This window comes from Microtus ochrogaster, linkage group LG1 (assembly GCF_000317375.1).
Source record: "Microtus ochrogaster isolate Prairie Vole_2 linkage group LG1, MicOch1.0, whole genome shotgun sequence".
NCBI lineage: Eukaryota > Metazoa > Chordata > Mammalia > Rodentia > Cricetidae > Microtus > Microtus ochrogaster.
In genome coordinates this window covers 52,531,725-52,558,457 of record NC_022027.1, presented here as the reverse complement: position 1 = coordinate 52,558,457, position 26,733 = coordinate 52,531,725, and the positions used below count along the sequence as shown (strand labels likewise).

The window sequence follows — 26,733 nt, the reverse complement described above, 5'->3', positions numbered from 1 at the left end:
CACACACACACACACACACACACACACACACACACACGAGCGCGCGCGCGCGCGCGCCAACACGCACACACATGCTCATGCACACACTCATGCACACAGGCTCACACACAGAGCCACAATCACTGAAACAGCTTGGGTCGCAGCAGCCCCCTCCCTGTCCCTGTAGCCTGAAGCTGCGACCCACCCGCCGGGTGGTTACTCCACCTCCCATCAGCAATCAGATCACCTACCCTGCTGGGGACGAGGGGCCTATGCGGGATGGCGACAGCTTCGATGTCCCAGGCTCCTAGGACTGACCAAAAGATGAGTTCAGGCCAGCGGGGTGTCCTTTACTTCCCACAGCCAGGGCAAGCGCAGAGCCCCATTCGCCCGGTCTGCGCGCCGCTGCTCTCGCAGGAGGAAGCCCTGGGTGGCCGCAGTGCCAGCCGCAGCTGCGCGGAAAGTTGGGGGGAACCCCCAGCCGTCGCTCTCTCGCTCTAGTCCTGTCCCCTCCTTAGCCTCGCGGCCCCGCGGGCCTACGATCTCCTCCCGAGTCCCACTGGCTTTCTTTCACCCGCGCTGAGTTGCCACATGCACTTGAGAAATCCTAGCAGTTGCGCAAATAGTCCAGAAGTTAGAAAGAGTGATTGTGTGTGAATGTGTAAATATACAGTACAAGAGGCTGGAACAACTGAGTGGGGCCAGCCCGCAGACGCAGCCGGGTTTCGGGTTTCAGTTGGCAGCTGGCGGCTTCAGAGGACCAGAGCGGCACTGGTGGGGTGGCGGGAGCCCCGCCCTGCACGCCAGCTTCACCTCCCCTCCTGAGCCCTGCTGGGAGCCCCACCAGCCACCACCCGCCTGCCCTGGCGCTCTGCAGTTGGCAGCGTTCCTGCCAAGCCAAGTGCAACAGGAGTGTTGGTCACAGATCCTGTGGGTGATGGCTGTGAGTGAGGGGCTCAGGAATACATGGCTCTCACTCTCGGGTTTCCTCACCAAGACCGGCATACTGGTTACAGGCACTGCCACTGCCTGGCCTCTGCAAGGTCTTCTTTCTTTAGCCTATGTCTTTATTCCTAGATATGCAAAGATGTGCATATTTACATGAGTGTCTTCTAGTCAGGCGTTCAGAGAAATGCTAAGTATAATGAAAGGCCCTGCCACGCTTTTAGAGGTCTCAGAATCATGCCCCGAGAAAGAGAACACAGCAGCAAATAGGTTCCTGATGTTGTGCCCCCCACCCCCAAAATCCTTCCCACCCACTGTCTCACACACACACAAAGCCGATTCAGATCAGGAGTTGGGAGCTCACTCTCCGCTTTATTAAAGTCTCGTGTTTTCGATTGTTTAGAACGCTCACCAGGTTTTTGTCATTAGGGGTGTCCAGGTACGTTCTCAGGTTGACAAACACTTCAAAGGAAAGCACGGATGGACACTAATAGGTGATTCCTCTTGGTTGCCCTCAGGTTTCCATGGGAAATAATGAATCTGCTCCATCCCAGGCTGAGGTCCCACTAGAAAATTGATTTTTCTGGCCGGAGAAGCCTCAGCCCTTTGATGAATCAAATTAAGTTCTGAAGGTTGGGGGGACAAATCTCTTTTGCCATTTCCTTTAAAGTGTGTGTAGAATTCAGGAGGCCTGTGTTCTAATTGGTGGGAACAAATGACCTTCATCAACTCACAAGGCCTGGCGTGTTGTAATGCCACACCGTCACCCTGGCAAGTGACAGCCCATGGGCAGTTTTAGATGGGAGCGGCAAAACAATGAAATTAACCAAAATGAAATCTGTGCACATTTCATGGCCTAGAAGCCTCCAGAAGTGTCAGCTGGTATGATTCAAGACTGTGACATTTCAAAAAGGCAAGAAGGCTATTATGTTGGGTGCCTACCTTGGGATATAACAAATGTTACCACAGCAATTTAGACCCAAGGTGATACAAAATTGAACCTGGGGCGGTTGCTGGGCAGTCCCCAGCCTGAAAGATTAAGACACATCCCATCCTTGTGGCCAAGGCCTTCTGCCTTCATACCTCTGACTCCACCTTCTCTATTTGACACGACCTCACCAGCGAGTGTGATGTACAGGGATCTCAGTCTAGAGAAGACACAGAAAGAGGGGAAGGTTGTCATGGAAATAGTCGTTGGGATGAAGGAAGATTTGCATCCACTAACACAGACCACAGGCTTTCCTGCAGAAAGAGAAGGGCCTTGCTGAAGCTTGTTGGGATTTAGAAGTCTGTGACAAGGGAGTAAAGGTTGAACTAGAAAGCAAGAGTCACTCACTGGATTCTGGCTGGGTTGTTCTCCCCCTGAGGGTCAGCTGAGTCGGAACACAACTCTCCTATACCCTGTAAAAACTTTAAGAAAGTGATAAATTCTGAAGCTAGTGGAGAGACACCTTATTCTCACCAGAACAGGAGGTTAACACGGCTCCCACAGACCTCTGGAAAATGTCTCTCCTTCATCTCCAGGCTTTCTGCTGAGACTTTGCCCAAAGGGTCATTTGAACTAAATGTGTCAAATCAACTTTAATTCCAGGTGGGAAGCACATTTTCAACAAACTCTACAAGAGCCAGAATTGGTTCAGAGGAACAAACTGGCTTTCTAAGAATCCTGGGTCCTATAATATATCTTCCGAAGAACAGCTAGGAAAAGAACACAAGCTCTCAGGAAGAACTTGAAGGGATACATTGTAAACATGGAGAGTATAGAATGCCTTCACCGGCAGCGAGCTCTCCAGAGACTAGAAATCAATAGAAAGAGTGCAAAAGAAAGGAGATAAGGGCCTCACACTTGAGCAGCTTGCCCAGGTGTTAGTCAAGGTCAGGAACACAAAGCCCTCTGGACACTACTCCTGCTAGGTCATTCTTTTGGAATTTAGTTAAGAGAAACTGAAAACCATTTGTAAAATTGATTGGTCTGATGTTTCAATATATGAGTCAAATGTTACTATTGAACAAGGGTGGAATAAAATGATTTCTACTCATTTAAAGATTGCCCTTTCCCAGCAGAGTCCCTGCCAGATTCCTCGGAGCCCTGAGCATAGAGTCAGCCATTGTGGGGCCGCCCAGTTCTTCATTAATGTCACTGACTGGGTTCTTTAATTATATTTTCTTTTAGGAAAACATAAATTCCTAAGAGGGCAAAACACACAGTAACAAAACAGAACAGTCAAGAGTTGCCAAGCTCCTTGCATTTCCTATGGGCTCCCACCAACAGCGCAGAACTTGTGTGGGTGCTGTGTGCATCAACATCGAGTATCGGGATGGAGCTAGGCAGCGGAACTCTAAAGCGTGGCCATTTCTGAATGCCTGGTTTGGTTTTTTTCTTTTTGTTTACCATTGGAAATTTTATCCCAAAGTACAGCTTTGTCTTAGTTAAGTGAAATGGTGTATAAACTATAAACTCAAAGCATTTTGTTTTTACTATAGATGATGAGACCGAGAACGACCAGAAGCATCTGGAAGAGTCCATTGCACAGAGAGAAAGTAGCGGACTGAACATGGTCAGCAGATGGGACATGGCCAAGGCTGTCCGTGAGAGAAGGGAGAATAGCAGGGGACAGAGAACAGAGAAAGCAGTGAGAGAAACAGAAGAGAAGAGCGAGGGACAGAGGAGAGAGAGAGTACAGCAGGGTTATTAGGAGAACAAGTAGCTGGGGAGGGAAGCCCTGGGAACTGGAAGGAGTTTGGGGTACAGAGTAGGTAAGAAGGTATTAGCAAGGACTTTGAAATGAGTAACAGGTACTTGTGGTACTGAGAACTTGGAAGGCCAGCATGAGCTTTGATATGGTAATAGTTGCTACAGGTAGCCATATGTTCCTTCTGCTGGAGATAAGGAAAATGACTTCTTTTCAGTCTGGTGCTCCAATGTGGGTCTCTGTCTCTGTCTCCTTTCATTGCCTGATGAAGGTTAATATTCAGGAGGATGCCTATGTTTGTCTTTGGATTCACCTTCTTATTTAGCTTTTCTAGGATCGTGAATTATAAGCTCAATGTCCTTTATTTATGGCTAGAAACCAAATATGAGTGAGTACATCCCATGTTCCTCTTTTTGAGGTTCAAATCAGGAGCAGAAGGAGAGAGAGAGAGCACGAGCAAGGAGCGCAGGACCGCGAGGGGTGCACCCACACACTGAGACAATGGGGATGTTCTGTTGGGAACCCACTAAGGCCAGCTGGCCTGGGTCTGAAAAAGCATGGGATAAAACCGGACTTGCTGAACATAGCAGACAATGAGGACTACTGAGAACTCAAGAACAATGGCAATGGGTTTTTGATCCTACTGCACGTACTGGCTTTGGGGGAGCCTAGGCAGTTTGGATGCTCACCTTACTAGACCTGGATGGAAGTGGGTGGTCCTTGGACTTCCCACAGGTCAGGGAACCCTGATTGCTCTTTGAGATGATGAGGGAGGGGGACTTGATCGGGGGAGGGGGAGGGAAATGGGAGGCAGTGGCAGGGAGGAGGCAGAAATCTTTAATAAATAAATAAATTTTAAAAAAAAGAAAATGACTTCTTTTGATAGAGGAGAAGCAGCTTCACAAGTTCCTGAGGATTGCTGGCTTTTATCCAACGGCCTGAAATCAGCCTAGAGTTCAGGTTTCTGGATATATGAACTGCCTTGTTGAGTTTGGAGAATTGGAGTTTCCTTTAGACCTACCACTGGAAAGACATTGAGGGACCACACTCTGTATCAGAAGACATTGGGTCACATGATTCAGGTGGAGGGGGTACTTTTGTCTCAATGGGCACAATAAATCCAGCTACATCTCTGGTAGAAATGTAATAATGAAGAGAAGGAGTAAAAAGAGCACAGAAGGAAAATCTCCTGTGGTGTCCTTTCCATCTCTGATCGACTATAGATCAGATCAGTTATCAATCAGATCGGCTATCAATCAGATCAGCTATCAAGTAGAGTAGCTATCAATCAGATTGGTTATCAATCAGATCAGCTGGAGTCAATGGCTTAAAAGAAAAAATTCAATGTCATTTAGATCCTGAAGTGGCACAGTGTCAGTCATTGGTACACACTCATAAATTGACATAACTTTGGTGGCAGAAGAAGTCATATTCCCTGCCTCCCATACCTCCAGAGTAAACAGTACAAGAAATCCTCAGTGATAAATATCTACACTTATTCTAATTAAAAGTTAGTCCAACCCCGGGGATTTGGAATGTATAGAGCTGCATAAAAGAAAGACTAAAGAATATCCATGCCTTCCACATTTATACATAAATATTACTGTGTTGAATGTATATAATCTTTTAAAACTCTCGAGTGTATGCCTAGCTTGTCTAGTTGTCTGGGTGGTGTTATAAACCAAGAAGGCTCCAAATTCCACTCACAGTTTTCAATTTCAGTTAAAACTGTTTTCCTTGATGCTTTTAAATCCTAAATTCAGGAGGGGGAGATGGCTCCGCAGCTAAGGGCACTTGTTTCTCTTCCAGAGGACAAGAGTTCATCTCCCAGCACCCCTGCCCCCGGATGTGGCTCACTACCACCTGTAATCCCAGCTCCGGGGCATCTAATGCCTATGGTCCCTCCATAGGCACACGCTCCTGTGGTATGCAATCACACAGACAAGTAAAGTAAAATAATATATAAATAACCCTAGATTCAGAAACCCACCAGATTCTGTCAAAGAAATAATCCCTTCCTTTCATGTTCAGCATGTTTCCTTTAGCTCAGTCCCTGATGGTTCTGCTTTATACTTGTGTGTTGTTTCTAAATATCTCATTATTCTAGAGTTCCTTTGTGTTTGTTCAGTCGCAAAGTTTCTAAGACAGACTTTATTTCTATCTGGACTTTATATAGCCTCTCTTCTGTACTTACCCATGAGTGAAGGCAGGTGTGGACATAAATATATGCGTGTGCGCACACACACACATATGGAAGTGCATGCACACACACAAACAAATGCACATACATGTTTACACACATAGACACATGTATGGATGCACATGCACACATGCGTGCACACACTATGCACATTCAAATCACATGCACACCCATAAAGTCAAACAGTTCCTTAGACATGTGTCTTTTCTCTTGTGGTCTCAGCTATGAATATAAAACTGAGAACATTTAGCAACTAGTTTTATTTGAGTATATTCTAATCCTTGTAATCTCTCCAGACAATCCTCAGTCATCTTTCTTTCATATTTAAGCTTTATAAATAATGGATATACTTTCTGCCTCCAATTTTTTCCATTCCTCTGTATTGCCTGCTTTATCTATCCTCAGATAACTTGAAAATTAGTGAGAAGAATGAACCACAGTTCATTGTGGATTCATGGAGTCAAGATACAATAAGCCAAATGCAGTAAGATCAGACTGCTAAGGGCTCAGATGCTGGCCCTAATGGACTGAATACTTGACGCAACATTGTCTCCCAGGTTTCAGCTATAAATGATACTTTGGGCTAAGGTCATTGCTTTACACCATATAAACCAAACTATCAAGGAGACATCTTTATTTATTGTTACAGGTTACATATTTATCTGCCATAAAGCACTTTTAGTTGTTGTTTTTTGAGACAGGGTTTCTCTGTGTAGCTCTGGCTGTCCTGGAACTCACAGAGATCCGCCTTCCTCTGCCTCCTGAGTGCTGGGATTAAAGGTGTGTGCCACCACTGCCCAGCAAACAAAACACTTTTTAAGAGGGGCTAAGAAAAATAAAAAGTAAGCAGATCTGAGTAGCTCATTCAAACACATAAGTAAAGGAAATAATAAAATGTTAAGAACATTCCCTGTAATTTTAAAACTGCTTTCCCACAGTGAAGGAAACCTAAGGAAAAGTCGATTCTTGTTTACATTTTTGCAAAAGGAAGGAAGGCATTGTATTGTTCCTTCTCCCATAAGCTAATGAAGGCAGAGGCAAGTCTTGGGCTAAGGTTATCCAAGCAGCAGTCCAGACTTCTTTTCACTAAGGAGGCAGTGGCAACATCTCCCTTTGCAAAGGACGGCACAATGTCCCTCTCATATGTTACTTGAATTACCCAAGTACTTGACAACAACTGTTATTCTCTAATGAAGAGGGATATTATTGTCCTCATACAGGCCAATTTTAAATCTTATTAAAGGTATTAATGTGAATGTCTTATCCTATCCAATCTTTTATTCAAGTTTTGCACAAAGTTAAACGGATCGCCTTCCATTTCCTCTGTTAGCAGGACTAATGAACAACGAATTGGTCAAAAAGCAGAGATATCAGTCCGAGGAACAGCAGTGGTTTTGAAAATTCAGGAAAATGAGTATTACATTTTGGATCTTAAAACTAACATCTGGCAGTGAAACTAAAAAGATAATAATAATAATAATAATAAGCTTGTTTATTAAAAACAGAAAAGATAATCCAAGATTATTGCTGCTGTAAGGACCAGCCTTTAGCAGCTCAGGGACTGAGGGGGACTTAAAGCTCTATTTTAAATCCTCAGGGGACATACCAATTCATCAACAGTTTTTATAATACAAAGATGAGAGCAGAAATGGGTACAAGGAATTAATCATGACCTTTGATCACTAACTGACCCTAGGAAGAAAGGTGCATCAGCCAGCAATGGCCAGGTTGACGCTGTTTTGTTCCCTGACCTCAGCGAGTCTTTTGTTCAACTGCTAAAGGTGTGTCTTTCCTTTTCTTATTTTTTTATTAATTCTATTGAGCTATACATTTTTCTCTGTTCCTCGCCCTTCCTCTCCTCTTCCCTTTAACCCTTTCCCATGGTCCCCATGCTCCCAGTTTACTCAGGAGATCTTGTCTTTTTCTACTTCCCATGTAGATTAGATTTATGTATGTCATTGTTTTCTAGGTTGGGGTTGTGAATTGTAGGCTGGTTTTCTTTGCTTTATGTTTAAAAGCCACTTATGAGTAAATACATATGATATTTGTCTTTCTGTGTCTGGGATACCTCATTCAATATAATGTTTTCTAGATCCATCCATTTGCCTGCAAATTTCAAGAGGTCTTCATTTTTTTCTGCTGTGTAGTACTCCATGTGTAAATGTACTACATTTTCCTTATCCATTCTTTGGTGGAGGGGCATTTGGGTTGTTTCTAGGTTCTGGCTATGACAAACAATGCTGCTATGAACATGTTGAGCACATGTCCTTGTGGCATGATTGAGCATCCTTTGGGTATATACCCAAAAGTTACGGTATAATTGGGTCTTGAGAAAGGTTGCTTCCTAATTTTCTGAGAAATTGTCATACTGAAATCCAAAGCAGCTGTACCAGTTTACACTCCCACCAGCAATGCAGAAGTGTTTTCCTTTCCCCACAACCTCTCCAGCATAAGTTGTCATCAGTGTTTTTGATCTTGGTCATTCTTACAGGTGTAAGATGGAATCTCAGAGTTGTTTTAATTTGCATCTATCTGATGGCTAAGGATGTTGAACATTTCCTTACATGTATTTCAGCCATTTTATATTCCTCTGTTGAGAGTTCTCTGTTTAGGTCTGTACCCCAATTTTAATGGGTTATTTATTCTTTTGATGACCAATTTCTTGAGTTCTTTGTATATTTTGGAGATCAGCTGTCTGTCCGATGTGGGGATGGAGAAGATCTTTTCCCATTCTGTAGGCTGCCGTTTTGTCTTGTTGACCATGCCCTTTGCTTTACAGAAGCTTTTCAGTTTCAGGAGGTCCCGTTTACCAATTGCTTCTCTCAGTGTCTGTGTTACTGGGGTTATATTTAGGAAGTGGTCTCCTGTGCCAAGGCATTGGTTCAGGCCTGAGGCAGCAACCTCCACATAAGTGTGTCATTCTAAACTTTAAATTTCCCCCCCAAGATTTTCTACTTCAAAGCCATTAACAAAACACCTTAACCAAACCTTACTCACAATCTATATATTTAAATTCGTTCTAAGGGTGGTGGTTCAATCACTAATCTGCTCCAGCAGCAATGCTTGGGGAAAAAAAATCAATCACTTATTCTAAGTACCTATAACACTGCCCAGTGAAGGACTAGAAACTCTTTGAGCATTTTCATACAATCTATAGATTATGAGGTGTGTGGTACCATGAAGACAACATTCAGAGATGTGCTTCATAATAGCATGAGGTCCTTAGGAGACATAGCCCTCATTCCAGGGGCTTTGCCTCACCAAGGCTCCCTCAGGCCTGGCTTTGCCAATGGGCCAGGAGCGCTCCATGGAGTTCCAATGCTGCCCGCTGCTCATCCCCTCGAATGGCCTCTAACAAAGGATGGCTATCCAAAGACTAGAACTAGGGGTCATGAGCGCCTCAATATTTATTGAATTAAATTATTGCAACAAATATTCTGGAAAGTCAGATTTAAAAAAATATAAATGTTGTTACATTTTTAAAATCACCTCCTAGATTTCCCAGGAATATTTCTAGAGGAGAATAATCAAAGGTGGTGGCTCCAGATGTGGGCTCCTGGACCAGGAACAGAAGGAGAACCACAGCTCTATTGCCTCTGTTCAGAAGTTTGTGGTTGAAAATGCTTATCCTGCAAAGTTGACAGACTAAACTGAGTCCTGTGTTGACAAACTGGGATTCACATTGAGGTGACAAGTGGAAGAGTTCCTAAATGCTAAGCAGACTGCCTTAGGTGTCCTCAGAGGTAGGCTTTTGTCCTTGTGTGTTTATATGAAAGAAATATTGGGGGGAAAGAGCCTTGTAAGTGACAGTAATGGAATCCCAAGAGATGGAAACCGAATCACCAGGGCTTCAGTTGGGGACACTGATGAATGTTTAGGAAGGGATGCTCGGCTGCAGGACTCGGGAGAGTAGCCCCTGAACCTCACATGGGCAGCACAGTAGAGATGACCCTGTGGTCCAGGTGTGGGAGAGCCAATCCTGAGGATGTGAAAGGAGAACTTGCCCCACCCCTTCCTCATTGCTATAAGGGGTAAACTAGCCAGGACGATGCTGGAGAGCTCACCTGGATGGTAAGAACAGGGCAGAGCTGGTGGGCTGACCAACCCTGCAACTACCCAGGCCCAGAACCAGGGTCATGAGCTGGCCCACCCCATCATCCACCCCAACTATGATCTGCAGGAGCACGTGAAGGGGTCGGTCCTGCAGACCCAAAGTTATAGGATCTCCACGACACAAGGTAACAGCAGGATGTTCAAGAGGAGCTCCAGTGGGGGCCCAGCATCAATATTGTAGCAGAAATCAGTGGCCTTGAGCCAGACCAAGGACTCTTTGCAATGAACACTTGCAGGTAAAGATACATGGATAAAAGGGTTTACTGTGTGACTCACTGTGTCACACTGTAGCTTCCATGATGACATTTTTCATTTTTTTTTATTTTCCTTTTTTAATTTTCTTTTTTTTCCCTCTTAAATTCTATTTTATTTTGGGAGGGGCATTGCAAGGGCAGAAGGCAGATACCAAGGGATGGGGGAAATGAATGGGATCCAGGTGCATGATGTGAAAGACACAAGAGTAAATAAAAAGAAACTTAAAAGAAAGGGTGCTTTGGACACGACTCCTCACTCACTCCAGTGTTCTCTGGCGGCAACCTTGTGGAAGAATTTTTTCAAGTCTATTCAGAAAGTCATAACCAAATAAACAAACAAACAGAGAGAGCCCAGTCAAATAATTTAAGATAGGTGTGGGGCAAACTCTCCTCCCTGGGGGGAGAATGGTGCAGAGCTCAGCACTGTAACAGCATCAGCAGAAACAGAGAGGTGGGGTTCGACGGTCACTTACAGGTTCATGTCTGGGGCAAAGTAAAGCCATCAGGTCAGAGGATGAACAGCAGAAATAAAATCTGTGTTGGGAATACATCAATAGCTCCAAAGACAGGAGCTGAGATTCTGAAAGCCCAGGGAAGATGCACAAAGGATTGGGATTTCCACTGATGCTATTGGTTACCCAGAGTCACGCCTACAGTATGCAATCAAAGCCTTCACAAACATCTCTGATTAACATAAATTCCATATAAATCCCTGACTAAATTCCTTGAAACTGTTGTAGATAGTCAAGGATCAAGTGTTCCACAGGAACTGAGAATTAAGGAGGGTATAATTAAGGCCAATGTATTTGGTTTCAAAAGAAAGAATATTGAAAGAGTAAGAAAATTCAGGAAGTAGCTAGTTGTTGTGGACATGGACGATTTCCTTTATACAGTCAAAAATCTCTTGTCACCTCCGAAATGCAAGACTGTCTGCATTGTGAAGTCAAATCTGGGGTTATCTGTCCCCTTATGAAATTTACATTCAGTCACTAAAATGGGTGAATTAAAGAACTTTGTTTAGCTTTCCAGTCATCATGAAACTTTAAAATGAAATGGAATTATTTATTTAAAATACTACAGTTAAAAAGATTTGTATGTGGTCTATATTTTGTGGTGTTTGCTATAACACCATTGGTCATCCCCGAGCTAAAAGAAGTCAAAAGTTATTTACTATAGAAAGCGCTTCTGAATTATTCATTAGCTAAGGCATCAGTATTCAGAGCTTGGAGGAATAATACATACGCAGATCCATTCTTCCTTCTATTTTATTGTGCTCCAATTGCAACTGTAGTATAGATAAATCAGCATGAATGCCGTCTTTCTCATGGGAAGAGAACGATGCTGTCAGATGAGCTGATGATATCAGAGAGACCTGCTCTGTCATCTCCCAGTTATCAGACAGACACCCTAGGAAGAAGCTGCACATAAGACCCATGTTTCCCCCTCCTGTGTCCAATGCCTGTGGTCCTGGCCTGAGGAGACAGGAAAGAGGAGGGACTGCACAGCAGCTTTGTCTAAGAACAAAAACATCAGGATCTAATAGAAACTGACTCAAACTGCCCCTCTCCGTACGGAATGACGAAAAGGCAAATTGCTATTGATTTCACCGAGTTTTTGAGTCCTTTTATGTTTTATCAATCAGAAGGGTTGATGTAACTCATATGTAAGGATTCATTTTTTTTTTTGACATGAAAACAGTTTTCTTTCTAGCACTCTAGAGGCTGAGGCAGGAAGATGGAGATGTTGGGGCCAATCTAGACTACACAGCAATGCTCAGTTTCCAGAAACAATCAAAGAATCAAACACTTAAGAGTCCCCCAAAATCGAGGAAGGACTTGGGGCTTTTGTCTTATAACCCACCTCTTCTTTGAGCTGGCATGTGCCTCAAAGGTAGAAGCATGCTGTGTTTGTGGGGGGGCAACATCTTTGATTTTAACTGTTCTCCAACAAGCACGACCAGTATTAATTCATTACAGGGTTCACTGTGGAGCTGTCATGGTCACAGCAAGTACTACAGCTGAAATATCCTCTTACTATTAATCTCCCAACAGGGACGTGAGAGAAGTGTGCATAGGAGATTTCTTATGAAGAATAACACTGTTGAGCTTGTTTCAAAATAGCTGAATCATTATCACTGCCATTAATGGGACTCATTAAAATGGCTGCCATTAGTCTTTCTAGGTGATTCCACCATAATTCAATTTTAATTAACTTGATCATTATTTTTAACAATGCTAATAAACAAGCTACGCTACACTTTTAGTCTAACCTTGGCTCTTTCAGCACAGAATTTAGAGATTTAGACCTTTTCCTTCGTCTCTTTTTAAAATTGTTATAGTGATACTGAACAAATTATGTTATTAAATTCCAGTAATTACTGTTTTTGCTAACTAGTCTTTTCTTAGAAACCTTCAATATTTTTATGTTCCAAGTGGGTTTTAACTACCCTCCTGCTGCCACCAGCTTTATAATACAGCAACCAAGAGCTCTGGTATGAATAATGCATACATTGTTTACATAATACAAATAGATAGGGTCAAGAATTTTGTAATATATTCATGGATGGCAAGCATTTGCATTCCTTTGGAACAAGGAGATCATTTTAAACAGAAGAGCTAAGATCTCAATTCGATGTGCGATAGAATCTGGGTGTTACTATGAATGCTATCTAACTTTGAAACTGTGTATACCAAAAGCCAAAATGTCATCAGTACAGAGTATTTCCTTGAAATGGTTTCCAGCCTCATTTTTCTAAACACATCATGGATAGACTGTGGGGATTTCTTTTGTCCTTCATTTTTGTTAATTTTTTTGCAACAATGAAGTCATTTTTTCACATCATTATTGTCTGACATAGCAATGTTTTGATCAAAGGCAGACCATATATGAACCCATATATGTGGTTCACATATACCACATAGTCTAATTATGTAGTACACTGAGCTATGTAGCTTGGTATAAACCCATCTAAGATATTCACACAATGATCAAATAATAACACATTTCTCAGAATATATATCTAGTGCTGAGAAATGTATGACTAAACATATATGTGTGTGTGTGTGTGTGTGTGTGTGTGTGTGTGTGTGTGTGTGTATACATACATTTTCTGCTTAACAGCCCATAGGTAGTAATCATAAGATTAATCTTTCTTGGTTTTTATACATTGGTATTCTCCCTACCAGAGATTTTCTCTCCATGTGTTCAAGCCCATGTTCCCATGTTCCACGATCTACATTGTGTTTCTTCACTTGACGAAACCCGCTAGACTCATAAGCTACCATGGAAGATTGCTTCAAACTTGAACTTTCGATTGCATGTTGTTGTAATAGGAGTGGCAGGGCTGCATCCCCGGCACCCGGCCACCCACATGGCTAGCTTATGCCCGAAATAACAACACACAAACTGTATTCATTTAAACACTGCTTGGCCCATTATATCTAGCCTTTTCTCAGCTAACTCTCGCACCTGGACTAGCCCATTTCTAATAATGTTGTAGCCCCATGAGGTGCTCTTACCAGGGAAGATCTTAACCTGCGTCTGTGTCCGGTAGGAGAATCATGGCGACTCCTTGACTCAGCTTCTTTCTCCCAGCATTCTGTTCTGTTTACTCCTCCCACCTATGTTTTAACCTATGAGGCCAAGCAGTTTCTTTATTACTTAACCAATGAAATTAACACAAAACAGGAGACTCTCCCCCCCATCAGCATGTGAACTGAGAAGCATTGCATCTGGCATATAGAACACATTTTAGTAGAGAGTTATCATACTCCTATCATTAATCCATAGGGAATTTTCCATAGTTCCTACCACCTTGACTCATAGAAAGTGTCCATTTTGTTTGTTTTCAGGACGCTCTGAAGACTGGACTTTCTTGAGTTTACACCATATGATATTATAAAAGGAAAATTTCATTGATCATACAAAGGCCAACGTGATCAACGTAGTCCATATAAACATTTGTGGCAAGTGCTACAAAAACAGATTTCAGACAAAAGTCTTAAAGATTTTGTTTAGGAAGCTTATATATTCAGTCAGAGATAGTTCTGTTTAATTGAAGAAATAAAAATCATCCCTGCGGTATTAGTTTCATTTCCTATTGCTATGGCAACACACCCTGACGAAACTCAATTTAGGGGAGAAAAAGATTTAAGTCACAGTTCCAGGCTCTGGTCCATCATAGCAGGGAAGTTGCAGGGGCAGAAAACTGACCACATCACACCCGTATTCACAACCAAGAGCAACAGAGGGATGCCTGCTTATGCTTACTTCATTCTGCCCACTGTCCACAGTTCAGAATCCCCTGCATAGAGAATGGTGCTGCCTATTGTGGGCAATTCTTCCAACCTCAATTAACAACCAAGACACATGCCCATAGAACAGCTGATCTGTGCAGTCCCCTCACTGTGACTTTCTTTAAGGTGCTTCTGTGTCAAGCTGACAATTAAAACTTGCCCTCACAATCCCTAGCTGTCGAGGCACTTCCTGATATATCCACACTAGCAACTTTCATACAACTTTTTTTTAATGGCTGTCTAAACAAATCACTAACTGAATTTCTTATCCTTAGGGTTTATTTAGTTTCATTTTATCTTTTCTCTGTCACTCTGCCCTGCTTCATACATCACTCCAAAATTAACCTCCATGTAACACAGAGAGGGACGGGTGTCTGGGGTTGGCAGTTGCCTCTCTAAGAACTGCTGCCTTCATGCTGGACTATTGCTGGCTACCAGGACAGAATGCCCAGGATGACTTTTCTTACAAATCCTGGCTCTAATTCTCTTTTAAATGGAGATGAAGCTCATTATAGTCTTTTATGTACCCATATCCTGGTGTGAGCGATGGGAGGAAACATAGCTGCCAATTTAAGTCTGAAGACTATAATTCCAGAGGTAAGTCACTCATTAGGACTACAGCAAGCATTCTGCCCTGAGGCCAGAGAAAGGCTGAGACTGAAGCCTGAAAAGTAGCTTTTCCTTACTATTTCTCATTTCTCTAAACATTTACAGAGAGAGAGAGAGAGAGAGAGAGAGAGAGAGAAAGCTATCAACTAATTTCGGTGACAGAAGATGAAGGCCAAAACCACAGAGATTGCATTTTCTCACTGTCAACACAAGAGAAGATAAATCCTGTTGGAAGAAAAAAATCATTCATGCCTGGAATGAAAAGGAGATACCCAAGAGCCAGCAGGGAACAATGTCTACAGACAGCCTGGGAGAGGAGCAGTATTCCTGCAGTTGGCGTTGCCCTGAAGATGAGCACACATGCAATGGAGCAATGCATCCTTGATTACCTTCTTTGAAAGGGTGAATGCAATCCTTTCTGTTGATACTGACAGGCGATGATGAGGCCCACAAATATAAATGACTGAGTTTATTAAACTTATGGGGTAAAATGCCACCTTTAAAATATCTTTCCTCTTCTTTTTTGTATCCACTCTAAGATATTCAATTGCTTTAGGACAAGAATGGTACAAGAAAAACAATAACCAAAGCACCAGAAACTAGGTTCCCAAGGCTGGATAGTAGGATAAATAAGTCAAGATTCAGGGGTAATCAGGGGCAAATGAAACCCAAAGACAGTTCCACGTTCTGATCTAGAAAGAATAGCCTAATGTGGAGAGACAGAGCTGATGAAGAAGAGGAACTAAAGGAAAGAGAGAAACTGCTCCAATACGTAAGTCATGCCGTCTCTCTCTCAGTGATATCTGATCCTGAGGCAAGTGTACGCCTGCCTGACCAGCCCAGGAGCTGCTTAGAACCCAAGCACCGATGATCTAATGTCAGCCACACATCTTGTGTGTTCTGGGTGTACTCGCTCTTGACCTTGTGAGACCTGGTGATTTTCTGACAGTTCGCTACCCTCTACCCACACAGCATGAAAAATGTCCCACTATTCACGACTCCGCTCTTACATGACTCTACTCTGCCTCTCCACCTGGAAAATCTCCTTTCTACTGCACACTTAGGAAATAGGCATGGGAATCCAAAATGCTGTTCTGGAAAACCAAAGATGAATGGGGAGTAGAAGGAAACGGTTTCCTGGACATCCTAGACAGTGGCATGGTTGAGCCAGCCATGATGAATGAAGTCAGACATCGTGCCATCCACGGCACAGAGTTTGATCCTCATTTCTAAGAGGCTTTCTTTTGCTTCCTTTTTAGCCTACCCGAGTGCTGAAAAGCTTGATGCAATCCAGTTGGTACTCAGGACAATGAGAGTGGTGATGGGCAGAACACGTGGTCTGGTTCCAGAGGACATCGGTTGTGTTTGCTGCACAACTTCTTTGGTGAACGTGATTATTCAAGGCCTTCATATGTATTATCTTTGTTGTTTTTCCAATGTTATGAAGCTAGCAGAAACAGTTTTCAAAGACACTGAATGTCAAATCCAACGTTTCCTAGAGAGAGAGCACGGGAGGAGGATCTAAGCCTAACTCCCCGAGGTGTGCTGGTCCAGGCTTCTTCCTAACCTTCACAAGTATTTTACCAACAGGCATTGATTGGGATCCGGCTGCCCATGGGCACCAACCATGTGTTCTGCTCCCGCTGTCTTCAGGAATGTCTCTGAAACTATTTTTTTCATCACCACTAAGCTTTGGAACATCAGCCAGTTGTTTCTTTTCAGATAAAAATCAAGGTCATCTCACTTCAAGGTCTTTGAGGATGTATAAAATCTGAGATTCACATCAGGAATCCAATGAGATACCACAGAGAAAAATCACAGCAAGACAGTTATAAATATACAAGAGACTCTCAGAGAGGACACAGTTGTGCCACACAGTCACCTGAAAACAACTTGTTTACTATGCTTGTGAGCGAAAGTAGATGAAGGACCAGAGCTTTCGGACCAGGAAGCAGCCTCTGTGTGAACAGGAAGGCGGGCTGCTTGTGAGGCTACACCATGGTAAGCAAACAGCAAACATCCGGGAGCAGACGTGGCAAGAGGCTCAAAGTCCATAGGCATAGCCAGCACCCAACGGAATCTAACAACTGCCCTGACAGCCAGATGCCCAAGGCACAAGTGCCCCAGAAAGCGAGGTACCAAGGGGTATATGATAGCATATAATGAAGGTATAAGAAGGCAGGACAGACATCTAACACTGGCTATAGAGGAAAGAACAGGTCTCTGTTAGGGCTTCAATTTGAAATGTTCCTCAAAAGCTTGTGTGTTGGAGGCTCTGTCCCCAGTGTAATACTCCCAAGTAGAGCATTAGCAAAGGGACTAGATCTAGATCGTGAGGGGTGTGACCTCCTCATTCCTGGGCTGACCTGGGACAGACTTTCAATTTGACAGCATTACTGAGTGTTGCTGGTAATTTCACAGCCTGGAGCCTAGCCAGGAGAGAGGGTCCACTGGGAGCCTGTCTTAGGAAGGCTTGTCTTGTCCTGGCTCCTTCCTCTGAGTCCCTTTGCTCTTTGGCTGCCATGACCTGGGCAGCTTTGCTCTACTGTGCACTAGCTGCCAAGAGGCTTTGCCTCAGCACAAGTGAGAGACGGCAGGGTCGTGAGCCATGGAGTGAGGTCTCTGCAACCCTAGCCAAGATGACTGTCCTAGGTGCTTGTCACATTGCAGACATCTGACAAGGATATCCTCTCTTCTTTGCTGGGAAGCTCTCGGAGCGAGCTTAGACAAGCTGCCTGAAGGTGGAGGACTTTTGAGGCAGAGGTGTTTTTCTGATCAGGCTGGGGGCATTATCGGTCTGTATGGAAAGATATTCGCAGCAACTCATCTTAAGAAAGCAAATAAAATGGTTTCAGTGGAAATTATGTTGCTTGCCGTGAAATTCCAGCATCACAAATGGCAACAAGCAGACATTTTTATCGTATATTACATTATTGTGGTAACTAAGATCCCTCAAATATATATTTTTAAGCTTTTGTAAGTTGTTTGGAGAGGCAGGACAGAGAATTCAACCCAGGAAATAATAAAGAACATTTAATCCTTACTGTGTATGCATATGTATGAAAGTCGGCAAGACCTTCACGGGGAAATTTGAAGGAAATGTCCCTTTGGATCCGGGCCTGCTGAGAAGACTTAACCTAAAGAGGGGCTTGATTTTTATCAGTGCCGTCTCCCTCTCCTTGAAGATATGTTTATGTCGGCAGCTCTGGGAGGCTGAAATCTAGGATGGAGCCAGTCAGAGGCAGGTAGGGAGCGAGACACGGAGAGAGGGATGGAGATGAATGCTTCTGCAAGCATCCAGACTAAAGATGGACGAGAAAAGCTGCTCTCGTGTGTACAGATTTTAATTCAGTTTATATCTTTTTATTTTTCTGATATCTTTCATTAAGGTAAGTTTTGCTCTGTATGGGGCCATAATAACAAAAGGCAGGATCTGGGTTTGTATGTTATCATGATTTATAAGATTCTCAGTATGCTAGGTGGACCCCTCCCTTCCTGACCCCTCTAGGGTACCACCATAGGCTGACAACCAGGCTTCAGTACACTGTGGTGTCTCTTTTATTTAGTAACACTTTATTTGATTTGCTATTTAACATAACATTTTGTGACTAACATTATGCTATGCCAAAGTAACTATGAGAAAAGAATTCTGTTATGTTTGACCTAGAGAGAATGGAACTATGTTACAAAATAAAACAGAGGCAATATTCAAGAAGATGACTTCATGTGAGCACGTGGAGTTCTGGCTGAATCATAATCCACCCCTATCACACACACACACACACACACACACACACACACACACACACACTCCTCCTGGGAGTTTTTCTCAACTGTTGGGGTGGATCAATGCTTGTTTTTCACAAGACCAGTCCATTCTCACAGATTTAGCCTCTGTCTCAGCAAGCCTACCACAAGCTTCTTCAAGCCAGCAGCACTGAGCTATTCATCATGTGAGCCTGCAAATGCACCATAGTTATGAGTGCGTGAAGTCACGCTGGATAGTTTTTAAACAGGAATTTGCTGCCTGTCGTTGTGCATACATATATTAGAGTCTGTGACTAAAAGAGGGGAATGTGTGATTCATATGACACTCCAAAGAATACACAAGACCGCAAAAGATAATGTGTCGTGTAGAGGGTACCGTGATCAAACTGTGGCGGCTGCACCGTGCAACTAGGGGAGGGTTGGCAGGAGCTTTAGCTTGTGACCCTCCGAAAGAAGGCCAGGGCTGGACATTTGTTTTTTTCCTCCAGGGAATGAAGAGAATATCTTTGAGAAGCGAAACATTTTCAACAGTAGAAAGTTCGGAGTTGAGGAGTCCTGGGCCATGAAGTCAACGGACATGGAAGCCAGTGATGAGCCGACCGGCAACAGTCTCGCAGGACAGCGGGTTTGAGAAACACTGGAGCACGCGTCAGACCAGTGGGAATTTGGTGAATAGCTGAGTAACGAAAAGCAAGGATGGAGCCAAAACTCAGAGGAGTAAACACTGTCAGATGACTGGGTGAGGTCATCCTGTGGTGAGATTCTGGTGAAGTTCTAACTGCACAGAGTGGTTGGTGCATAGCACGCTTTGAGACAACGCTTGAGTCACTTTCCCGTGTTCTAAGGTGGCTGCAATTTCTGTGGTACTGATTCCAGATCAGGTTTGACACTCACCTCTGACACTCTGCAGTTGGTGACAGGAGTCTTGGTCTCCGTCCTATCTCGACCCCTGGGTTTATTCTGACCACGTCATTGCTCTTCCTCCGACCAGTGTTCTCCTCAATAAGGACATCCTGGTGGAGTGGGGGAGCAGGGTAAGGTACAACAGAATATTCCGTGTCAGTGACCAAGTCACCGTCAGAAGTCCTGAAAGTCCTTCAGCTCCAGCCTCCCGAAATGGCTCTGAGGTCCTCTGTCATCAGTGTGAGCCATGACTATAGATCTAGGTAGTCTAAGTACTTTACCTAGCCTTGGAACAGTCTCGCCTTCTGACCAAAGGAAGTTGATTTTCAAATGTTCAGCGAATGCGTGAAATTGAAGCTAGTACCCACCCCTAAGGACATACATATACGTACATACATGCATGCATATAAGCCTATGAAAATGTTTAATTTACAAATTAGGCAAGGTAAAAGATAGATGGTAATGAATGATAATAATATCCAAAAATGATATCAAAGTGCTGTAATAAAATCACATCACTACTCTTGTGCTTTGGAGTCATGAATAAGCAAATAAGGCTCCCTGCACACAGCACTGCGATACCAAGATACCCAACAAGCCTACTTGATGATGAACAGGCAAGTAGCAAACCCAGCATGCATATGGATGAGTCGCGTCCTTGGTGGGAGGGAAAAAGAAGATTATTAACATTTCATTATGCTACTCAAATGGAGGGATGAATTTGAAACTTGCTATTCATCGCTGTTATCTTCCACTTAATATTTTCAACCTGTAGCTGGCCAGGGGCCACTGAAATATCAGGAAGTAAAATGAGATAAGAGAACAGGACACATAACATGTCTTTGAAATTGGTTTATTTAGACAAGGGCACAATGACTGACAACGAACTCCATGGAAATGCAAAAATATGAAGAAAGTAAGGTGGTCATGGATCACTAACCAATCACATATTGTTCATAAGGGAGATAAGTTGAAAATATCATATTAACTCCATCAATTCATCCTCTTCCTTACCAATCGTACTGACATGCTGTGTCTTCAGGTTCCTGTAAGTCACAATGTCTAAATACAGGTTCTATGTCCAGTGTCTATTCAGATACCAAGATACAACTGATCACATTAAAAACAAAACAGAACCAAATTACTACAGTAATAACAAAATGGACCAGAGCAGACACATAAGATCTAATAAAGGCCAATCAGATAATGTCATAATGAAATTAATAGAAACAGAAATTTGGACTAGGGTATGATCCAGAGAGCATGCAAGGTCAGTTGTTCACATATGAGTTACTATGTAAGGAAGGAGAGACTCCCGAGAAAGCCGGCATTAACAACACTGATACTCCACTTTGAAATTCATATTTTACTATCTTAGCAGACAGGGATGGGGCTACTGCATGCACTGACACACAGAGATCACAGGGGAGAGGATGGACTTCTCTTAGCCGTAAGATCTCAGAGCCAGGCCCGCTGTGGCTGTGCTCTGGCTATTCTAAATGTTTGGATTTTTTGCCCGTAGCTATCCATCATTGGCAGATCACTGCAGCTCATGTCTTTCTCCTCTTGACTTTGTCTAATAACTAATATCTACAAAAATAAATCAATACAAAGCAGATGCTTCTCCCTACCTGAGAAGCCCATAGTTTGTCTAAGGACCGCTGCCAGCAATCACTCTGACTTTCTTCATCTGTGGGACACTGATATCCAGGAAGTGCATCTTCCTGGCTCTCGGGACTGCACACCAAGGGTCTGCTTGGCCCTTCACTGGCATCCCCTTCTATCTGTGTTCCAGCAGGAAGGCCTGTGGAGACTAAGTGCTTCCCACAACCCTAGACCAAGTGTCTGGATCTTCTCAGCAGCCCTCCCGCCACACTTCTGAACCAGCAAACTCCATCCAGTTTGAAAGTGCAACATTTCCCTGGGCTTGATGATGCAGAGAAAGAGGCATTCGGAAACCAGAAACAAACAAAAGTATATTCTGAAGGGTAGGGTTTCTGGTTTTGCTCAGGCCTCTAAGTATGAACTCTAAGTATAAGGGGAGGGAGGTTATAACATTTGGACAGGGGACCTTATGCCACCAAGTGCTCCTAGTCATGACTAAGGTACCCCTACCCCAGAGGGGGTGGTGTTCAGTCAGGGAATGCCTTCCTCTCCACGCTCTTGAGAAGCTGGGATGGTTGCCAGATTTTAAAAACCAACAGAAAGAGGCCACCCCAGCCTGAAAGCTTCTATTATACCCTGACCACACACTGAGTGTCTGGGCAAGCATTACTCAACACGAGATATTTACCTGAGTATCAGTTTCTACACAGGAAGTTAGAACAGGTAAACTAAAAGTATGATAGAGAGGAGGGAATGAGGATTCATGGCTTACAGAAAGTTCCGAAAACTGTATTTGAGAAAGAGAAAAAGCAAAGGAAGCCAGAGCTTGGGGCCTGATTTGATGGCAAAGACTAAAAACAATTAAATATTAAGCATTATATACATTAATACCACTATTATTTAGTATGTAATCTAGTAAAAATGTAATATTGCAAAAATACATACTATTACCAATTCTGGCTTATTAGTAGTACAACATTAACTACTAAATAAAACATTTGTCACATATAGTCATACCAAATGGTTTCTAAAATATACATTAGCTTTAAAATATATATCTGAATTAAACAGTATGATTGTATGATATGATTTTTTATAATATTTCAAATCTAGGCATCAAAAGAAAAAGTATTTTCCACCAGGCAGTCATAAAACTGCCCAAAAATGAATAAAGTGGGCTGAGACTTTGGAAGAAGGAAATAAGACTCATGCTGTTAGACAATGTCTGATGGCAAGCAGGCAAATGCAGAGCTGTCACTGAACTTCAGCGGGGATGATGGCAAGGCTGATGGTGGGGCTATGTGATGTGTGACGGAAACCTGGATGAGCTCTGGCATCGTACCTTTACTTCCTCCTCCATAAAACCCCAAGGAACTTGGGGTTCTAGAACTTTCAGTGGTGTGGTTTTACCTCCATTTGTGGGTTTTATTTCAGTATGAGACTATGCTCAGGACACTACACCTTTGAGCAAAATCAACCGGACACATTTGAACCCTCGTCTAATGCTGAGTCCCCGAGTCCTGGTAAAGCCTCCAGCCAAGGCATTTTTTACTTGTCACTGGGATATGTAGACATATGGACCCCCTGAAAACAAGCATGCACTATCAAGGGGGAAAAAAACCAAAAGAACAAGAGAGTAGAAAGGACAAGAGAGGAGAAAGGACAACCTATTTCAGGGCACGGCTGAAGACACCGTGTATCTGGAGACTCTGCAGCACAGATTTGAACGAGAATGTCTCTCATGGGCTCATATATTTGAATACTCAGTCACAGTTTGTAGACCTCTGGGGGAAGGGTTAGCAAATGTGGCCTTGTTGGAAAAGGAGTATCACTGGCTGCAGGCTTTTAGGTTTCAAAAGCCCAAGACCTTCCCTGTTAGTTTTCTCTTCTCCTAGTTGTGGATAAAGATATAAGCTCTCAGCTACTGCTCCACCACCATGTCTCCTGGTGCCTCTGAAACTGTAAGCCCCAGATTAACTTTTTTTTGGTCAGTTGCCTTGGTCATGATATCATACCATAGCAACAGAAAAGAAACCAACAAGACACACAGTAATGACATCAAACTGTTGGTGCCTGGGATTCTTCTGCAGGTCTCTATTTTTGCTTTTTTTCAGTCAGAAGTTTAGGAAGGGTTTGTCTTGTAAAGAATACAGAGATTTGTTGGAGGTGGTCACTTGTTTGTTCCCAGCTCACAGCCCCAAATTAACCAAACAGAAACTGTATTAATTAAATCACTGCTTAACCTATTAGCTCTAGCTTCTTATTGGCTAGCCCTTACATCTTAATTTAACCCATTTCTATTAATCTGTGTATTGCTACATGGCTGTGGCTTACCAACAAGATTCCATCTAGTTTGTCTCTAGCGGGGCTACATGGCTTCCCACCGATTGTGCCTTCTTTCTCCCAGCATTCAGTTTAGCTTTTTCCACCTAGCTCTGTTCTGCCCTGCTATAGGCCCAAAGCAGTTTCTTTATTAACTAATAAAAGCAACACATATACAGAAGGACCTCCCACACCAGAGGGTTGGAAAGACGGTTCAACAGGCAAAGACACTTGTCACTAAGTCTGACAACCTGAGTTTAGTCTTCCAGACTCACCTAGATGAAGGAAGGAACTCCCACAAGTTTTCATCTGACCTCCACACATGCACCATGGCATGCATATCAAACTCATAAATAAATTAAAATATAATTTATTTTTTAAACTCTAGAAATAGTTCACTATTCAGTTCTTAGCAACAATGTAGTTTTGTGGCAGAATCACCGTGTTCCTAAGTTAAGACAGAAAGAGTAAGGTTGTCCCCTAAACCGAAAGACAGAACTTCTAAATGCTAAGATGATTTGGGGGTGGGGTTCCAGAGTGATTTAAAACGCCAGAAGAGAACAGAACAAGGTGGGTTGTTGCTTTTCCAAGATACTTGCCAAAGAAAACTGAAGCAAAAGGTAGGTTTAAACAATCAAGTAGAGGGAATCTGACACGATGGAGAGATCCCGGCATCAGATCCAGACCTGGAGAGCAGATGTGCCCAGCAGGGGTGATGGTGTAATAAGTACATGGGAGGGTACACAGAGTGTGTGCGCAAAGGGAAACTCAGAGTTTAATTGCCATGGTGCAAGAGAGACGCAGAGACAGGAAAATCCAAGCGAAGGAGGCTGAAAGAGAGAGAATCCACTTTTAAAATATTCATCCTGGTACCTCCCTTGGGAAGCCAACATGTGGAAAGATGTCACCAACAGATGTCAGTCTCTCTAAAGAACCGCAGGAGAGAGAGAGTCACTCTGGGCGAAGAGCCTCTGGCTCTGTGATTGTTTGAATGACAGTTAAGCTGGTCTGGAAGGCATTGTGGTTTTACAGCTATGTGCACAGGTCCTTCTGAAGACAATCTTCCATTTGTACAGCTATGCACATATGTCTTGTCTTTAGAAATAGGAGACAAAATCTGGGCATACACAGGCATGCGTGAGAGGAAGAAGCCCCTCTGACACACATCCTCCTGAAGGGGGCTGGTCTGTGTCGCAGAAAAGCACCCCAGGAGTGTGGAGTTTGCTTCTAAAACCATACCTGATACCTGTAGTGATCATGACAAGATCTCTCGGTGCCGAGGCTAGGAAACCCTGACTACTGAGGTACTCCTGTGTTTTCCGTTTTCCCTTCCAGTGGAGGTTACAGCTTCCGGCCTGCTGCAGCTCTGAACTATACAGAATGAGATGGTTTTGTCACCATAAGGAACGCTGATGTGCTGATGGGCGACATTTCTACTTGAAGTTCTGCCAGCTTTTATCATGATGGATGATAAGATAAAAAAAAAAAACAACCATCTAGTGAAATAGCAATATATTTGAGAGGAGGAAAAATCACAACCTAGAGTGATTTTGACTGCAGGAATAAACATTTCAGGCATAACAAAATTTTAATATGGAACTGTTGACAGATAAAAGAATGTTAGTGAACCCAGAATAATTAAGCTACATCAATGCCATCTGATTTGTATGTCAGGATCCTTTGGCCTTTTGCTCGACTATCTCCATCCACCATCTAAAGGGCTATTGTTCAACTGTCAGAGCTCGTCCTGAAAGAGAGAACTGACCTTACAGGAAGAGGATTCCACACAGCCCTCCATTTTCTAGGTGGATTAAAGGAAGAAAGGGGCTGCTGGTTCACATTGTTAGCAGGGAATTGGTCTCCCCTCCATCCTGAAGGTCATATTAGCTAGTTTTGAAATTTATCTAACAAGAAGGTCATATTTTTTTTCTAAAGTGTTCCAGGTCAGGAGATCCATAAGATCACAGATTCTGGAAAACTATTTGCCCTGAGAGGCTTCAAGTTCTTATTCAGCGTCCTTGTATGATCCTCCATCTGCCCTCATGCCAGCTCTGGATCACATGCCACTGAATCACGGGAGGGCTTCATTCCCTCTGCTTCATCAAAGTCTAGCACGTGACATCAGCGTCAGCCATCTCCTGCAAACCTCTTCCCGGGACTTGTATTCAAACTTGAATTTCTTCCCTCTGGTCCCCTGGATGTTGTCTCTCAGGCAAACTAACACATCAGATATAGTTTCTACCAATGATAGAGATGTCATTTCAGCTCATTCTGAGACTTCACTTAGGTTCTATGTAACCGGCTCCCCAGGGAGACAACACAGCATCACTACAGAGAGGCCTGGGCTCCCTGGAGCCAGTCTGTAGCCCAGCTTGGGACTCACTCCAGTGAGTATATTTATTGTCCAAAATGATAATTACTGAGGCATTAATTTTTGTTTGACTTTAAAGCCAATATATGTTATATAACAATTAATGAGGAAAGCGAGCTCATCTTAAAACTTCCTTTGCTTTCATTGCTGACATTTGTCTAATGCACTAGTTGGATCAGAAGTAGATTGAATTTTTTTCCAGGATTTGGCCATGCAATCTGAAATTCCATTATTATTCTCATTACAAAGACGATCAAGAAGGCTCAGTGCAATCCTGCAACTTTTCCAAGGTCACAACTGTTTATTGTAGAAGATTTACCAATTATCACAAGAATAAAGAAGAAAAGTGGGATTTTCTGTAAAATCACCACCTGAACTCACCACCGTGAACACTCTGATATGTGTATGTTTCTAAATGTTCCTTGGAGGAGAGTCTGGCTGGGAAATGTCCCCTACATTTTATGTGTTAAGTGCCAACTTCATACATGGATTAATATGTAGGTAAATATACAGCTGAAAGAACTGTTAGGAAGGGGACGGCTTTCGGGGGGAAGTAGGTCACTATTAATTGATCTCTGGAGGGCACAGGATGCCCTTGGACCCTTCCTCTCTGGTTGTGCCTGCTTCCTGTTGCCTGGAGGTGTGCACCTCTGCTCTAACACAAGTTCCCTGGTAC

The 26,733-nt window shown here is 43.2% G+C and overlaps 1 protein-coding gene across 2 annotated transcripts in view; it reads right to left on the bottom strand.

Annotated features, from left to right (window-relative positions):
• Arhgap24 (Rho GTPase activating protein 24) overlaps window positions 1-19,791 on the bottom strand; it is a 418,579-nt gene extending 398,788 nt beyond the window's left edge. Inside the window, exon 1 of one of the 2 annotated variants that reach the window (XM_026785338.1) lies at window positions 19,751-19,791. The gene's annotated coding sequence lies outside the window, so the exon portion shown is untranslated. Of the gene's footprint in view, window positions 1-230; window positions 688-19,750 lie in introns of those variants that run through there. The other variant, XM_026785337.1, reaches the window with a different exon arrangement.
• Between the last annotated feature and the right edge of the window lie 6,942 nt (window positions 19,792-26,733).